Raw genomic sequence first — 15,684 nt, 5'->3', positions numbered from 1 at the left:
TCACGTGATAGGTTCCGACAAACTTCCAAGCCTGCGTTCCAAGCCTCGGTCCCAAGTATCTACCGCAGCGACCAAAGATGGGGCGTGTCTACGGGAGGGTATATAATGGCTGGCCCGACGCCTTCCGGTCTCAGTGCACGCTGGAAAGGTCAGTTTGGTGTTTATTTGTTTTTAGTTCTATTACGCTGTGGGGTATTATCTGGGCGGTGTGTCGGGTGTTCTGTACTGAGCCTCTATTTCTTGGCATACAGGGCGTTGGCTGTACCCCTGCGTGTAATGTACGGAGGTAGATGATACCCGGTGCTATGTCTTCGGTGCCTGCTCTTACCTGGGCTGGTTCTATCCTCAATCACCGGGACAAGTGTCGTGCGGAATGGGCCTGGCCGCAGTCACCCATGCGTCTGTGGCGCCGCCGTGTGATCGCTGTACAAGAGGGGGAGGGGTAGTGCGGGCACGTGCGGCGCACATCTAGAAATCTAAGTTATATACGATCTGTTACGTTACTGTATCTCGTTGCTGATATATGTGTATTTATGGTACTGTCGGTCATTGTGTACATAATTTGGGGTTGGGATGATATCCTGGTAGGATGCATAGTGCTGTATATTGGTACATACCCCAGTGCTTGTATGTTGAACTGTGCAGCTGACACTATAATGTTTTGTCATTCCTATGTCTCATCCATGTCCTGTTCTGTTGCAGGTGCTCTGCCAGGTGAGAACCAGCCGCTGCCTTGTTACATCCGGATATCTCAGAAGAGTGCTGTATGTGGAGGGCCAATGTTGGGAATCTGTGCAGGGTGACTCTTGTACTGTTCGTTGCCTGTACTTCTGTCTTAAACTGGACTCTCCCTTTAAGTTGAGTCGCATGTTTTAGGGTATCTACAAATATGAAGTGCCCCCCAGATGTAAGTGCTGGAGCTGCAGCTAGTACCTTTTTTTTTTAGGATGCATTATTTTCAACTGCAAAAGCAGCTGGTATATCCTCAGTTCAGCTGGCCATACATCAGAATTATTTCAGGCCCGAATGCACTACCTCATGATGTGCACATCATGAGGTAGATCCTTAAGATAATGTGTGCTGTGCACATGACCTGAAGAGGCTGCTAATGACCAGCATGTTGGGATTTGCCGATCTTATGTGAAATTGCATACAGATGGAGCCATCCTCGGTGGGTGCACCAGCAATACAGTCCTGGAGGCTGGTGAGTCTCATGCATATATTTCCAGGAATAGGGTGCATGAGCATCTGACGCATGCGCCAAATGTGCTGGTGGGCTTTGGCGAATGGTGTGCTGAGGCCACACTAGATGAGGCTGGCTCTTACTGTAATATCTGTGTCTGGGAAGCTGCTAAGGAAAATCGTGACCCAAACAGGATTGGTTGCTGGTAGTTCTGATGTATGGACAGCTTAATGTATGTAATAGTTTCAGTCTATGGGTTAAAGATCCCAACTTGAGGGAGATAAATATGATCCTGTTTGCCTTTGCATTCACTGATGCAGCTGGTCCTCAAACTCCTAACTTCAGGTCTCCATACACCTGAATGTTGTCTAGCCAATCAGCAAGATCTCTACAGGTCATGGGACTGATTGTGTGAACACCGTGAGTAATGTCGCTCTGATGTGTGGTCCTGCTGGTCAAGAGGTCTGCCTTCAGATCATATGTACTGCATGTATGAGCAGTCTTTCATTGTGGTTGTAAGCAGATTGTATATTCTTTCACAGCACTTGCCACCTGCATACAACCAGGTCATTCAGGTGTAATGGGGGCCTTGTGACCCTGCATAAGCAAGATGCAGGGCATGCTGTGAGGGATCTGTGACCAATACCTGATATCGCTGCAGAGAGAAGGCCATATGCTATATAGGCCCTGCCCTGATGGAATGGCTTTACTAAGTATGCAAAACCCAGATAACTGGGGTTTTGCTGCATTTTTGCTTTAGACCACACCGCTCTAGATCTTTCCTACATGTAGTCAAGATCTAGTCAGGTAATGGCAGCGAGCTGGTCCATGCATCATTATGGGGCATACACAGTGATCCATGCCTAATTTCTAAGCAATCGAGAAAGATCACTTAGAAAACATGTTAACATTGACACATGTTTATGCTCCTTTACACAAGTAGGTAATGTGCCCTTAAGTGATGTTTTTGATAAGGCATTGGCTTCCCAATTACAGCTCCTGTACAGCATTCTCAGCTGAAATGATTGAATACTGTAGTTACTGGGTAATGATACTGAATAGTTGGTTCATGAGTTAATATATACTTCAGTGCTACAAATAGGCTCTCGGCATGTTCAAATTGGCTATCGTAATGCAATTAGCCATGAGTGTTAAGTTTAACCTTTTGCGTGATAACATTGCTGTGAGATCATCAACATATCTGCAAAAAATTTCATTATTGCTCATAGCAACTGTTTTAGAATAAATATATATAAAACTACAGCCAAGTCAATTAATTCACTTTTTAGTTAAATATTGCTCCCAAATAAAGAAGTCACTGAGTGATGCTGGCATTTTTAGCGGATATTCAGACTGCAAAAAAGGCGCAGGTGGTTCACAATACTCCAAAAGGCATGTGGCCATTGGAAATTAGGCTTCTAATCTCCTCCATTCATTTGGTCTTGAGTGAACCAGCACATGCAGTTGCTTAAGCTGTGGGGAAATGAGGTCTAATGCATAATGAAACTTCATATTAAATGGTGACTGGTGGGTTTATCATGTGTACTATAAAATTTGGTTTGTTAAATTCTGGACAGTTGTATATTGTAATATGAATAAACTTTCTGAACAAAACTGATGTGTTTATCATTTTTTTTTAATGGATCTTTTAGGAGTGTGCACACTGCATCTTGCCTATTATTTATGCTGGAGTCAGCAGAGGTATACACTAATTGCTGCCATAGTCACTAGTTTTGGGGGACACTAGAATCCACAGCAGGACACAATGTATGCAGAAGCTGTATTCTAGGAAAGCTTTCTGACTTCAGGAACACTGGTATGCTGATCTGTGGGATATTCTGCTTTCCACCACTTCAGTATGTCTTAAAAGTAATCCTTAAATGATAAAATCATGTGTTATAAAAAACAAGGGTAGTACATACAGCAACTGAAGAGATGTTTACAGTTGTGACTGATTGGAAGTGCTGATATTGGTCACTTGCTGAAGGTTTATGGAATGACCAGATTTCTGCACATAAAAGGGCTGAAATTCACCAACAACTCCAAGCTATATGGAGGTGTCCTGTAAACTGGTTTGGTGTACTGCCTTCAATAATGGCAGGACAGCTGTTTAAAATGAGCAGAAATATGGCCCAGCATGTCCACACCATGCAGTGCACCAACCCAGTTTCCATGGCCTCACTATACACCTTGTGAAACTAGTGATCAGTTTGAGCGGTTTCCACATAATAAGTCATACATAAAACTGATCCACATTTTCTTAATAGGAATGCACAAAGCCAAGAAAATCATTATGTTAATGTTTTATGACCCGGAAATGTGATTCATCTAAAGTGGCAAAACACAGATGTTTAATAGAAGAACAAGGGAAAGAAGGCTGAGATGAGGAAAGGTAAAGAGGATTCCTTGAACCCCAAACAAGGCAGCCAAGTGCTTGTGGTTCAACATCTTTCCAGATGCAAAGGAAATGTCATCTATGTAGTGGTGATCTGTGTTTAAAAAAAGTCTTATCAAAACAGCAAATTACTGGGTGGAGCAATTGTACCCGGTAATTTGTGGAGTGTGAAAGGGTCATCGACCGTGCTTTTTACCAGGGTTGTGGACCTGGGATTTGTGACCTGGGTTGACACTTTCACACTACACAAATTACCCGTGTAATTCAGGCAAATTACCGGGTTGATAGTTTTTCTTTTAACCTGGTAATTTGCTGCTATGTGTGAAAGGGGGTCAGACTGCACCTGGCACTCAAAATGCTGGGTAATTGCCAGGTCGCATGTCTGAAAGGGGTATTATTCATCAGCAATAGATAGGGGGTAATTTTGAAGTCATCGCAGATTGCCCGGCCTGTTTGACAATCTGTGATTTCAATTGTGATTACTACTTGGATTAAAAGTGTTTGTTTACCAACAAATTAATGGGTTTTCCCTGATTGCATGGTACCATCACAGGAAAAAAAGAGGGAAAAAAAAAAAAAAAGGAGCATCCCAAAACCTGCGACAGACCGAAAACCGGCAGAGGCAACGTAAATATACGCACAAGGGACACCAATGGCAAAGGCAAAAGAGGTGCAGGAAGGCCACCAAAGAATCAACAAATCTTACAAGTGAATTTATCCCAACATATGTTAAACACTGTGGAAACAGGACTATTATTTGTACCCACATATGTACAAGATGCCCCTCTCCCGACAAATAGAAAAATACCACCTTAAATCGACAATTAAAACTAAAGGAGTTTTTGCTAAAAAAGCACCGACTAACATGACCCCACCAGAGGTGCCCGCACAGCTCAAAAAAATCCTACCTCGTTCAACATTTGAACCTGACTCCATGAATGCTTCAATTCGCACATATACTCAAATATTAGATGTTGAGACAGACCACCTTTTAGAGACATTGGGGGAAATTTACTAAGAAAAAAACTTATTAAATAGGTGTCTTTGTATACAAAAATACTCCTATTATATATGTTTATTTTGGGATTTACTATTTATGAAAATTCATATTCATGGCACATTTGTATTTTCTAATACGAATGTATACGCTATTGGAAAACACGAATCATCTTTCAAAAGAATGGTGATTCCTAATTTACTAACTGGCCGTTTTTTCAATATGGCTGGTAGTAACCGGAAATTAGCGAGCTACAGACGCTAATTGCCGGTAAAATACGCCTGGGAAATACACTTCATTTTCCAGGCATATTTGGCAGAAGCCTGCACGGATCAGTCGGATCCGTGCAGGCTTCAGTGTTAAAAATAAATAACTTTAAAAAACGGCATGGTGTCCCCTCCCCACAGCCATAACCAGCCCCAGGCTCAAAGAGCCGGTCCTGATTTAAAAAAAAAAACTGGAAAAAAACTAATAGGGTTCCCCAAGTCTTTTTAATGTTTGGTATTTGGCTCCTGACAGATTCTTGCACACTGGAGGTAAAGGGGGAAATTTACTTTATTACCCAATACTGCCACTTTCACACTTAATTTGGATCCCACCAGCCACCACAACTTTGGACGTCTTTTTACCATTTGCCCCAAGTCACCCAACAGGACACTTGGCTGTATTCAACACCATAGAGGAGGATATCTCTGCAATGCAATCCACAATTGGATAAAATCCCCAGGTGAATATGCCATATTCTAAACATCCTGAACTCTGTTGGAAATCATGTTAAAGTGACACAAATGGTCTTTCTCCATCTTGCAATATTCCAATGGCGGTATACATAAGAGTGTATCCACAACTCTTCATTAATGAATGTTGCACCTACCGGGCATCATTAACATTGTTTTAATATATGTTATATTGTGCACTAATAATTCTAATTTTTTTTTATTCCTTCTCATTGGTTAGTGCTACTTAATTTCTTCCCCAATGAATGTGGACAAACTGATCCTGCCAACTCCCATTTGCGCATATACAGCGATGATGGGAAGTTTGCTGACAGACCCCCTGCGCCATTAGGAGAAACACAATTACCTGCTCAATATACAACAAGGACTTTCAAATTATTGGAATATTTTTAATCAGGATTACTTTTTTTTTTTTTTTTAACACATTTTATTAGAGAAATAGCAGAATACAGTACCAGTAAAAGTAAAATATGAAAGACATTTGTTTTTACATTATATTTTTTTTTTTTTTTTTTGAGTTTTAATCCTAACATTTTATGAATGATATCTCTAGGCGGATGTGTAAATTCAGAGAATGATAAGGACAACATTTTCAATACAGTAGCATATATCTATCTAGACATTCGGTTAATCCGGTCCTTCCAAGTTGTATGTTACAAGTTAAGAAGCTCAATTTTTGTGAGGAAAGGGCGTAAGCTCCTTAAATAGTACATTCTTCCATCGGAATGATGAAGAGCATCCAGCAGATCACAGAAAAAACATAGTACTTTTACTGCTAAGTCTCTGTTAATATGTATAAACATCATGAATACAAGTAGAATATAAAAGAAGAAAAAGACAGAGGGGAGGGAAAAATGGGTCAGGTAAGAGACATACAAGGGGGGGAAGGAAAGGCTGCGGATCTTCAACTTACTAAAAATAGTTCTGCATATTGATTTTTAAGTAATTTGGCGTAGTAGGTACCATGTTGTATTTTCGAACACTTTCTGTATATTTGACTGTACATTTGACTCAAGAGATTCAATAAAGGGTTCCCACTTCATATAAAAACGTGCTACACCTCTCTCAATGTCACGTAATGTTGCCTGTCTTTCGTAATAAAGGATGGTTAAGAGTGAAGCTTTCAGTTCAGATAACGAGGGGGCATTTTTGGTAATCCAATTTTTTAATATTAATTTTTTAGCTTGGACTAAGATCAATGTCATCAATGGGACAATCATCTTTTTTTTACGGCCTAGGTTCCAATGTTTGAAATATAGAAAAAGTATTGGAAGAGGGTCTAAAGTAAGCTGCACTCCAAACATCAGACCTAAAAAGCCCAATACTTTTCTCCAGAAAAGCTTAACTTTCCTGCATTCCCAGAAGTTATGGTATAAATTCGCTACTGAAGCAGAACATTTGGGGCAAATGCCCAATTCATCGGAGACAAAGTGTCGTCTTTGGTGTTGAGACACATAAGCTCTGTTTAAAAACTTCAAGTGAGTTTCCTGGAGGGTGGCAGCCTGCAGGTATTTTAACGTGCTCGGTAGCTTTTTCAATACCTCTTGGACTGGGGGAAAACTAGGGATATCTAATTTCCACTTTGATTCTAAAATCTGAAGCAGCCTATCCTTCTGCAGTGTAATCAGAATCCAGTACAGGTTCCTTATCCTATAACTCTGGACACATTGCGGAGATAACAATGAAAGGAGTTGATCTGGACCAGCTAGGTCTGAAAGGGGGCTAGGTAGACATTGAATGAAATGGCGGGCCTGCAAATACATAAAGAAATGTGTTCGTGGTAAATGAAATTTCTCAGCTAAGTCAGTAAAGGGCATGATGTTTTTGCCTCCAGGATCAAAAACGTCTCGTATTGCAATAATTCCTTTTTGGCGCCACTGCAAGAACATGGCATTCTCCAATCCAGGTTCAAAGTTTGGGTTACCCCAAAGTGTAATAAAGGGTGTATTAGTCGGGTTTCTATCAAGACGTTTATGTATGCAGAGCCACATTTTGTATGTTGCTGTAAAAAGAAGGTTATCTTTCAAAGCTAGGGGAATTTTATTTTGCGGAGTGTGGAGCAAAGCCGCCGGGGAAAAGGGATAAAATAATGCCTCCTCCAGACCCTGATTTGTGTAGTCAGATCTCTGCAGCAGCCAGTCCGTCGCATATCGACACAAGGCTGACTGTGAGAATGTCTGCACATGGGGTAGGGCGAAGCCTCCTTCAGTTTTGGGAAGACAAAGTTTTGCCATAGATATCTTAGGCTTCTTGGACGCCCAGATAAATTTAGAGACCATCTTATTATATTTAGCTGTATCAGATTTCGACAGCATAAGCGGCAACATTTGTAACAAATATGCCAACTTGGGGAAGATCACACTCTTCACTACCGTAATTCGACCATATAGAGATAAGGGGAGGGAGGTCCACCTCTCCAACAACTGCCCCACACTCCGCAAGATGGGCCCAAAGCTATTAGAGTATAAATCCTCTAAGTGTAACGGGATCATTACCCCTAGATACTTTAAAGATGTTGTACAAATCGAAAACTTTTGTAACATTGGGAACTGTGACACATAATTAGAAGGCCAAGACAGTGGGAGGATATTAGATTTATCATAATTGACCCTGAATCCTGTGAAGGATCCAAAGTCATCCATAGTTGAAATTATAGCTTGGATAGAAGCGGGGGGGTCAGAGAGAAAAAGAAGCATGTCGTCCGCAAATAAGCTAAGTTTCACCTCTCTATCTCTTACCAACATGCCCTTAAACATGTCTAAAGATCTAAGTTTCACTGCTAAGGGTTCTATGGCTAAAGCGAATAACAAGGGGGAAAGAGGGCAGCCTTGACGAGTGCCTCTAAGGATATTAAAACGTGGGGACAGGTAATTATTAGCTAATATTTGTGATGTAGATAAAGAATATAAAATTTTCAGCACTGTGACAAATGCATCAGGGATCCCAAAGCAATACAACGTGGTAAAGAGATGGTCCCATGAGACAACATCAAAAGCTTTCTCAGCATCTAGCGACAAGATTGCTTGAGGGGCTGGGTTATCTTGCGATCTATGCCATTGCATTGCTGTGAGGAGTTTGCGTACATTAGTCACTGAGTGCCTACCCCAAATAAAACCTGTTTGGTCTTTGTTAACTACACCAGGGAGAAGCAATTTGAGTCTGTCAGCTAGAATTTTTGTAAAAAGCTTATAATCTGTGTTGAGTAAAGAGATAGGGCGGTACGATGCGGGGAGTCTCGGGTCTCTGCCAGTTTTAGGAATAAGTTTAATGAGTGCTGCATTAAAATACGCTGGTGGAGGGGTGCCCTGTAGAAATGTATTAAACATAGCAGTCAGAGGGGGGACCAATTTCGGGGATAACAATTTAAAATATTCGCTCGTTAAGCCATCTGGGCCTGGGGCTTTGCCTGTTTTAAGTTTACTTATAGCATTAGCTACCTCTTCCTCTGTAATATCAGTAAGCAGGGGTGCCGATTGATCTGAAGTAAGCGTTGGTAAGGTAATCGAAGACCAAAAGGAGGCCTTGCTTAGTGAATCTACTGGATGGTCAGTATATAATTTAGCATAGTATCCATGAAGGATTTGTGCGATATCTACACCTTTATGTACAAGATTGCCCAAGTCATCTTTAAGAGCAGTAATCATTGTGGGAGAAAATTGTCCCTGGAGTAGGCTAGTCATTACTTTGTTAGATTTTCCGCCAAATCTATGGTACTTACTATGCATCAAAAAGGAGAGTTTGGCCTCAGCTTTTACAAGAAATGAGTCAAAAAATGTTTTAGCTTGTGAGTATAATAGCTGATTCTGGGGAGTAGGCGAAGATTTAAAGGTCTGGTATGCTGACGTTAGGCTTGCCTGTGCCTCTAAGTAGCCCTTAGCTTTCTCCTTGTAGGTGTGGGAGGTATAAGAAATTATAGCACCCCTAAGGACAGGTTTGGAAGCCTGCCAAAAGAGGCACGGGGAGTTCTGTTCTGCTTCTCCATTATTATGTTTATATTCTATCCATGTTGTGTCTAACATAGATCTAAACTTGGAGGAGTTAGCCAAATAGCTGGGAAAGCGCCAATTAATGAAAGGGCCTTTATCTTGGGAAGTATGAAGTGTAACCCAACAAGCTGCGTGATCCGAGATGACTATAGGTTCAATCCCAGTATCACGAAGCCGAGGGAACGCCTTTGTCGAGATAAATATGTAATCTATACGGGATAAAGTCTTATAAGCTGCAGACAGACACGTAAATTCCCTCTCTGTAGGATTGCTCGCCCTCCAGACATCTGTTAGTTGTAAACTTTCTTTTAAAAGCTGTATACCATGTCGAGAGGGAGGTCTCCTTGGGGCCCTGGACGACTCTCTATCCAACACATTAGAAGCTACCATGTTGAAATCTCCCGCTAGCACTATAATATTATCACTGAATGGGGTTAACAAAGTCACCAGACTCCTAAAAAAGGCCTTAGAAAACACATTTGGGGCATAGACATTGCATAAAGTGTATCTTACAGAGCGTATGGTGGCGTCCACAAGTACCCATCGGCCTTCTGTATCTGCAGAGGTAGAATGGATCTGCACTGGAATTTGTTTGCGAGCCAAAATGGCCACACCTCTAGATTTTGAGTTAAAGGAGGACGCCGCCAGCAGCGTCCACCCTAGAGAACCCAATTTCGATGATTCAGGGGGGGTCAAGTGGGTTTCCTGAAGAAACACTATTTCCGAATGTAATTTATGCAGATACAAAAGGGTTTTTTTCCTTTTTGATGGTATGTGGAAGCCACCCACGTTCAGCGTGGTAAACTTCAAATCAGTCATATTAATAACATAGTGTTAGAGGTAATCACATACAGAACTGTTATAATCTCTACTTTAAACCATTCTGCGCAGCAACAGGGAAAACACATGAGGGTTGAGGGTAGGGGAAAGACAAAGGGCAGAAGAACCCCAGACATCACATATTCAATGACAAAAAATACAAGAATCCTAAATAGGAAACCTAGATATGAGATCAAAATATCAGTCGGATGTCTTGGCATCCTGCCAAACATAGCGTATCTAATCGTTAATTTGACCTCCGGACCTCTAGCAGACGGTAGTACAAATCCGCTAGATTCCAGGTACACTTCAAGGAAGCCTGGTTGGCCTCCCAAGCTAACATGGCCGCCCCGGCCACTCGATTATTCTAGTATAGCAATAACAATAGTAAGGCTTGACCACAGAGGGAAACAACCTCTATAGTCGCGCCAACTAAAAAGGCACATAAAAAATTTAAACTAGGTCACATAGTAAACTCCCAAAAAACAAATTGAACAATAACACATAGTGTAAATTCTTGACTGTATTAGACTAGCTTTAGAGTCAAACACCTTCTCAAGAAGGACAGGTTAACTCTTGGCTAGAAGGCCTCTAAACAATCAGACCTGGAAAACCAATCATGGGTATGACCCATCACACAGGTCACAGCAAACTGTGTAAAGCAAAAAGAGTCACTCATCTACATCTGGCTCTGCAGGGATGAAAGTGTCCTGGACTCCCTCGAGCAGAAAGGCCTCGGCGTCACGAACTGTAGAGAAGTCTTTAGGGGAGGGGCCAGCAAACAGCCGGAGTCTCGCAGGGTAAAGCAAGGAAAATTTAATCTTCTCCTTCACCAGACGGGAGCATAAAGGAGAAAATTCTCTCCGCGCTCTAGCCACCTCCGCAGAGAAATCTTGAAAGAGGAGGAGTCTGTGATCATTCCACTGGAGAGACCTGTCCTGTCGGAAGGCGGTCCACAAAGCCATTTTATGTTGGTAATTTAAGCATTTAAAAATTACAGCCCTAGGCCTGTCAGGGTGTCCATCTTTCATGGGACCCAGTCTATGGGCTCTTTCAACAATCAGGCCTGAACAGGCATCTTCAACATGTAACAGCTCAGGTAATGTGGTTTGCAAGAAGGTGTACAGAGGAACCCCCTTCATAGATTCAGGCAGTCCTATAATCAGGATTACTTTTTACGTACAGGTTGAGTATCCCGTATCCGAATATCCGTTTTATTCCGAAAACCATACTTTCCAGAAAGTGGGAAAAAAAAATTTGTTTAGCTAAAAACTCACTGGGGACATATGTAACAGCACTACTGAGGACATGATATGTAATTGGCACTATATATGTACAAGAAAATGATTTCTTGGCATTCAAATTCAATATCTGAGATAGTACACAAATTTTGTTTCATGTTTTGAAACCTTGTTTTTTGAACAAATAAAATATATTTGTGTGTATTTTATGTGGTAATAAAATATATTTGTGTTTATTTTATGTGTTTATACAGCATAAATGCAAGGTACTTCAAAATACATCATTGAAATATTAAAATATTCCAAAATACGGAATAATCAGTTATCCAAAATTCTCCTGGTCCCGAGCATTTTGGATACGGGATACTCAACCTGTATTTGTTTGTATGTTTATCTTGTGTCACCCCATTGTGTATGTATGCCGGTATTAGGTAATTTAAGATATAAGTTTACTGTAAAAATATATATATTATTGGGACACCATTGAGTCACGGTAATTATTTATATAGGTGAGGATAAGGGCAGGGTGACATCCATATTTTTGTGCACACTTGAACCTTACACCCAGCCACTACCCCCACTTGGTGGTCCATAGCACAGAGACAGACAGTATAGTTCAGTCACACACAGCAGATAAAGTACAATCTACTGTAAAATAGCACTATAGGCCAGTAGGATAGAGCAGGCATTCCCAACCACGGTCCTCAAGGCACACCAGCAGTGCAGGTTTTAGTGATATCCAGGCTTCAGCACAGATGGTTTAATCAGAATCCCTCAGATACTAATCAAGCCTGGATATCTACAAAACCTGCACTGTTGGTGTGCCTTGAGGACCGTGGTTGGGAATGCCTGGGATAGAGAGTGCAGTAAAAAAAAAAAAAAAAATCAGCAGGCAACAGTTTTACAGGGAAGACTGCGCCCAGCGTTCCAGGACCATGTATAGAGATATGTAGATGGCTGCCAGCATCTGAGGGCGCAAAGAAGCAGCTAGTAGGCAGGAGCAGCCAGCGATTTTTCTGCCACTTTCCGGAGAGCACTTACACTCCCCGATGTCCGGCCCACACTGTCCTGGAAGTGCGGCACTAAACGCTGGGCTCCCTTCCATCCACTCTGCTCATATAAGGTGATTAACGCCAGTGGGTGCAACAGAGCAGTAGTGTATGAACTACCAGCGCTACCCACTCAGTGTTCAAAATAGAAAATAAAAATAGAAAGCTTGGGCTTGCCTTAGGCCAGGCATGTCCTGACTACCGTCTCTCCAGCTGTTGCCGAACAATCAAGAATCCCATCATGCCTTGCCACAGTTTTGCTATAAAAAGGGAATACTAAAACAGCAGGAGGGCCACAGTTTGGACATGCCTGGGCTTGCTAGTATAAAATAAAATGCACTATGTACGCTTTTTAAGTAACCATCTAAAAAAAAAAAAAAAAAAAGTTTTGTTCAAAATGTTTTATTACAATAAAATGTACTTTACACAAGTTAACAGACCTTTACTGTACACAGTATGCAATTAAGACTAATGATAACAATTTAGGGCATTTTATCTTCTCTACATTCAGAATCTAAACTAGGAATTATTCACAAGTCACCACTCCAGCAAGGAACAATCCCGCAGTCTCATGACCTTTAACCTTAAATTTAATTTTGAACATTAGGCCTGGAACCCGCTTAAGTAGCTACATTTACTGGGTTACAGTAGAACAAGTGAATGGAAGACACATTAGAAGCCCAATTCCAATAGCCGCATGCATTTTAGTATTGTCCAGTACCAGCTCCATTTTAGTAGTCTGATTTACAATACGTCGATGTCTAAGGCACAGCATAACCTGCATGTTAATCTCAGCATTGTTACGTAAATTTCACACATGTCTATAGGCATCCAGATTTAAAGAACATCCCCAATTTTACTTACACTACTAGTTTTATCTAAACATTTTAAAAGTAAAGGCCCCCATACACTAGGGCGACTTGTCCTTAGGACAAGTCGCCCCCGACTTCCCCCTGAGCTTCCCCGGCTGCTCCCCGGGGGAGCTTGATTAGACTGGCACTTGATGTGCCATTTTTTACATGTGATAAATCGTCTCGATTTATCACATGTAAAAAAAAACGGGGAGCAGGGGGGGGGGGGGGGCTGGGGACTCTGTGTCCCCCGCTGCTGGGGACGCTGCGGGGGACAGCGTCTGTGTCCCCCCAGCGTCTGTGCGGCGAGGCGGTAGAGGGAGCAGGGGGGCTGGGGACGCTGCGGGTGACACGTCTGTGTCCCCCCAGCGTCTGTGCAGCGAGGCGGTAGAGGGAGCAGGGGGGGCTGGGGACGCTGCGGGGGACACGTCTGTGTCCCCCCAGCGTCTGTGCGGCGAGGCGGGAGCAGGGGGGCTGGGGACGCTGCGGGTGACACGTCTGTGTCCCCCCAGCGTCTGTGCGGCGAGGCGGTAGAGGGAGCGGGGGTGGCTGGGGACGCTGCGGGGGACACAGGCGGCATAGAGCCGGGCAGGGGGAGCCGGCGGGACTCGGAGCTGTCAATGGTAGAAAAAAAAAGCCTATACAATGAATGGGCTGCCTGTGATTGGCTGAGCGCTCTCTCAGCCAATTGCTGACTGGCTGAGAGAGCGCTCAGCCAATCACAGGCCGCCCATGCATTGTATGGGCTTTTTTTTTTTTTATTCAATACTGACAGCTCCCGCCGTCTCCCCCTGCCCGGCTCTATGCCGCCTGTGTCCCCCGCAGCGTCCCCAGCCCCCCCTGCTCCCTCTACCGCCGCACTAGGTCCCAAGTCGGGTGGTCGGACGTGCAGCAGGTCCGACCACCCGACGCAGATCCGATGCGCACGGGACCGCGCATCGGATCTGAGGGGACATCCAAACTAGCCGATTTTGGTCCGATTTCTGCCAGATCCGACTGATCTGGCAGAAATCTGACCAAAATCGGCTAGTGTATGGGGGCCTTAACACTGCAGTTTACATGAACTTGTATACCAGAAACATTTGTAACGTTAGCTAATGCAGCTACTTAAGGCCCCCATATACTATGAGATTTATCTGACCTGTAAAATTGCATCTGATTTCCCCTGAACTTCCCCGGCAGCTTCCCAGGTGGCCTACATACAATTTGACACTTGATGTGCCATTTTTTACATCCAATTTGTGTCAGATAAATCACATGTGATTAATCACGTGATTTATCTGACGCAAATTGGATGTGCCATGAGATTTATCTGATGGGATGGCCCTAGGGCAGGGGTGTCCAAACTTTTTGCGACGAGGGCCAGATTTGGTGAAGTGTAAATGTGTGGGGGCCAACCATTCAGCCTGACATTCTTTGAATCATTAATCACATCAGAATGGTCCCCCACTCACTCTGTCACCCAGCCTGCCCCTTCACTGTATTTCCCCCAGCCTGCCCCCATTCACTGTATGTCCCCCAGCCTGCCCCTCCTTCACTATATGTCCCCCGTTCACTGTATGTTCACCACTCTGCACCCATTCACTGTGTCCCCCAGCCTGCCCCCTTTCGCTTAATGTCCATCAGTGCCTCCATTCATTGTATGTCCCCAAGCCTGGCCCTCATTCACTGTATGACCCCCATTCACTATGTACCCCACTCACTGTATGTCCCCCAGCCCGACCCTCCTTCACTGTATGTCCCCCACTCGGCCCCCTCCCTTCTCTGTATGTTTCCCAGCCCCTTGTGTCAGCCAGAGGAAGGAGAGGACAGGAGATGCTTGGGCTACTGCTGCTGCCCTCCTCCGCTCTGCATGTTACAGGAGCAAGCTTCCCCCTTGCTGCCCCCCTCCCCAAACACTGCTGTCACTGATTGTGGAGTAGGGTGATATACGATTGCAGCAGCAGGTGTAGGATGCCAAACACATCTTTTTTTTTTTTTAATAAAGTTTTTATTTTATTTGTTTTTTCCATTTTTGCACCCAGTGCCTGATAAAACGGCAAACATAGTACAGGTATAAAATAAGACACATATTCACATTCCATAAACAACATTTTTCATCAAAACAAGTATCACCCTTCTTCAACTCTATACAGTTCTACTACATATGCTACCTGTCCTAATTATTTACCGACCCCTCCCCCTCCCGCCTTCCCCCCCCCCATGTGGAATTTGTCCTAAAGTATCGCTCTTTTTACCTACTTCTCTCTGTCTTTGTGTTTTCAACTCTATCTCTTATGCTCACTATTATTTGCTGTGCGGCTTTCCTTCATTTAAGTGTTACTGTTTTTATATATACGTGATTCATTTGTTTGTGTAAAAGGGAAAGCAGCCTTAAATACTTCTTTTCTAATTATATCTACTCACTACTTTATCTACGGTGTCTG

The 15,684-nt window shown here is 43.1% G+C and overlaps 1 non-coding gene across 1 annotated transcript; it reads left to right on the top strand.

Moving 5' to 3' along the window:
* Positions 1–230: 230 nt before the first annotated feature.
* Positions 231–363, top strand: LOC146046536 (small nucleolar RNA SNORA57). Its single transcript, XR_014465933.1, has one exon. It is a non-coding gene; the product is annotated as a small nucleolar RNA SNORA57 (small nucleolar RNA).
* The last annotated feature ends 15,321 nt before the right edge of the window (positions 364–15,684 follow it).

The sequence above is a fragment of the Crinia signifera genome, chromosome 11 (assembly GCF_055691185.1).
Source record: "Crinia signifera chromosome 11, ASM5569118v1, whole genome shotgun sequence".
Classification (NCBI taxonomy): domain Eukaryota; kingdom Metazoa; phylum Chordata; class Amphibia; order Anura; family Myobatrachidae; genus Crinia; species Crinia signifera.
The sequence above is the reverse complement of the archived record's forward strand: the minus strand, read 5'-3'. Positions and strand labels throughout refer to the sequence as shown.